General features: G+C 33.3%; 1 non-coding gene across 1 annotated transcript; it reads right to left on the reverse strand.

Annotated features, from left to right (window-relative positions):
* Positions 1 to 1,540: 1,540 nt before the first annotated feature.
* TRNAG-GCC (transfer RNA glycine (anticodon GCC)) lies at positions 1,541 to 1,611 on the reverse strand. The gene has a single exon. It is a non-coding gene; the product is annotated as a tRNA-Gly (tRNA).
* Positions 1,612 to 3,207: the final 1,596 nt, after the last annotated feature.

Consider the following 3,207-nt stretch of genomic DNA (forward strand, 5'->3'; position numbering starts at 1 on the left):
ACTTACCTCCTGACATTTTAACAAATGTCAGAAGTGGGATCCATTGAACAGTATGTTTGGCGCCAGCGTGACAGCCATGCAGATGGCGTTTCTAAAGAAGACAATGAAAATCGTCTTCCTTGAATTAAGCATCGTTATGAAGGTACGAGCATTTTATTAATAGTAACTGTAATATTCATTCTCAAGTAGAAGTGCAGAAGCTTCACAATATTGTAACAAAATTCTAATAAGATATTAAGATTCAAAGTCAAAGTAGTCGCTATAATTAAAAAGTCTCCTGTATAACAAATCTAATAGTGTGCTAAATGTCATCTTAAAATTTACTTAGTTTATTAAAATTATAGATCAAGTATTTTAATAAATTAATTTTTAACAAAAAGAAAAGCCGACTTCTAACAACGAACTAAAAAGTGAAAAATAATTTTACAAAGATTTTATAATTTTGAAGTCGGTGCCAAGTAAAACAAACAGCCTCAGTAATTAGATATTTGTAGTAAGGTTGTTATAACATTGTCTATTTTGAGGTTGGTTAAAAAGAAATGCAACAACGGTCAGGAATCTCACTTCCGACATAAAATTAAAAAGTTTGCTTGTAACTATTACAGTATAATCAATTTTTTACCAAAAAAAACAAACTTTCTCAATTTTGACCGGATTCCATCAACGGAACCTAACCAAACTTTTACCAAATTATCCTTGAAGTGTATCCTTTCAAATAAAAAAAGAATCATCAAAATCGGTCGGCGCGACATTGAGTTATTCGTCTATTTGTCGCGCACATACCTAATGCAAATTTAAGACTTATGTGATTTTCTCATAGATACCATGGTCAGACATGGACCAAAAAAAAATGGGACCATTCGGGAAGCTATACCTTTCATATAAATTATCAAAATCGGTCCACGCAGTCAAAAGTTATGAGATAACAAACATAAAAAATTTTTTTTTAAAAAATACAGTTGAATTGATAATCTCCTTTTCTTACAGAAGTCGGTTAAAAAAAAGGTTAAATATATAATAACACTAGCGACCCTCTTGCGGCTTCGCCCGCTTTAACTACTGGATTATTCATATAATGTATATTTGTAAAGCACTTAAGACAATGTAAAAATTAATTAAACCCTAATGCAACCCGCATTTTTGTAGTTTCAATAAGGATTTTCCAATTGTTTTACACAGTATGGATTTTTTAGTAGGTACCGTAATTTTAAATTTGTGCTACTAATCTTTTCAAGTACTTAGTAAAATATATTTAAATGACTATTTTTAGATAGTTAAATGACTATTTTTAAACGGAAGAAATTATAAACAAAAACCTACCTACTAATAACTACTACAAAAAATATGAAACCAAATATATGGCGCTGAAATAATATATTCAACTCCAATTATCCAATACATGCAATCGCATCTAAATCTTCGTTGCTAAGCCTCTATAGCGGGCGGTTTTTTTTTTTCGAGCTTGTGGTTAATCCTGAAGAGGGTATTCCCTGATGAAAAGCAAGCACTACGTGGCTGCCTGTGAGGAAAATAAATAGAATGCATCGGCCGGGAATCGAACCCGGGCCGCCCGCGTGGCAGGCGAGCATTCTACCACTGAACCACCGATGCGTGGAAGGCAGGCGGGCGCGGCGGACGCGCTTGTATAAGCAAAACGTCGCGGGACGCATGGCGAGTGGCGAGCCGTTTCGCAGCAAGGATTTTTTGATATTGTAACAACTTCTAAAGTACTTATTAAAATGAAAAACAGTAAAAAACAGTTTTGATCTACATTAAATGGCCAACGTAACTAATGTACTTATTTATATACTGAGAGTAAGGGATAAGTGAAACTTGAGTAACATACAGCTGATGTGTCAACGACGGGATGTGTCAACAATTAAATGCGTTTTTCTATAAAACTATTCGCAATTTCGAAATATTGTAAAAAGCAAATGTTATCTTCGTTTAACGTAGAAAATTAATAAAGTATTTTAAAGGATAAGGATTAATACCATTATGGAAAAATATCCCTCACAATAAAAAATATATTGAAATTATTATTTTTAGAGAGAAATATGATCACTACACGTTATTTTTTAAAAGATACGAATATGCCGTCGCAGATTTTTTTGTAGATCTCATTAAGAGAAACAATACTCCAGTACATTATTTTCATGTAGTACTTACCATTAAAGCAGCGCATGCGCGAAAGTGTCTCAACGGGTAGGACTTTATACACATTTATCTTATTTATGTTAACTTACATAAGAATGTACAAATAATAAACTATATATAAACCTTTCCTGAAAAATACTCGACCTAATGGTGAAAACCGCATGAAAATTCGTTGGGTGGTTTAGAAGAAGAAGAGTTAGAAAGTTCAGACAGACACAAAAAGCGACTTTGTTTTATAAGATATAGGATGAAAGAACGTGAAAGAAAGTCGTATAAGTACCAAAACGGATTTATTAAATAAATATCCTCACAGAAAACCCACAAAACCTGAAATATGTAAGAAATCTTATACACTATCGTAAATCATTATATACATAGGCGCTCTTAATATTCGTGAAATTGGTTTCAACGTCTTGTCGTCAATGCTTAGATGAATGAGGTTATTAGTTTCACACCATTTGATAGTCATTTGTGAATATCGATTAGAAATCCATCAAAGGTAGAGTTAGACGTTTTGCACTCGTATTAACTGACGTAGAGAATAAAATAGTATATATATATTTTATTGAATAAGGTTATGGTTAATAACCATACATTACCACCTGCTGTGTAGTCAAAAGTATATAGAATATTCAAAAAATAAGGAAAGACATAAAAAAACAATCTTATTCTTAGTTATTTTACTCTTCTAAATATATTCCAACCGTCCAACTTGTATGGAGGCCCTCCTAGTGTTAAGACACTCTGATTGTTCTGCATTTTACCCCAAATTCTGGAGGCATTTCGTGTTGAGTGGCGGAATTCAACGCCGCACTTTGCTTCGACACCAGAGCGAAGAAATTAAAATATAGATGTAAGTAAATATTTCATTTCCTCGAATGGGGATCGAACGCAGAGCCAGTCGCGATTACAAGCACACTTTGTGCCCATGAGCCAAGACTGTATTCCTCGATAAATGCATAGTCCATTTATCGAGGAAGGCTGTATTAATTTACGTTAATCATTTTGATGTGTGGTCAAAGTTACCTCGGGCGCTTAGAATGTATGACA

This window comes from Heliconius melpomene, chromosome 18 (genome assembly GCF_056956725.1).
Source record: "Heliconius melpomene rosina isolate 202511_hmr_F chromosome 18, ASM5695672v1, whole genome shotgun sequence".
Classification (NCBI taxonomy): domain Eukaryota; kingdom Metazoa; phylum Arthropoda; class Insecta; order Lepidoptera; family Nymphalidae; genus Heliconius; species Heliconius melpomene.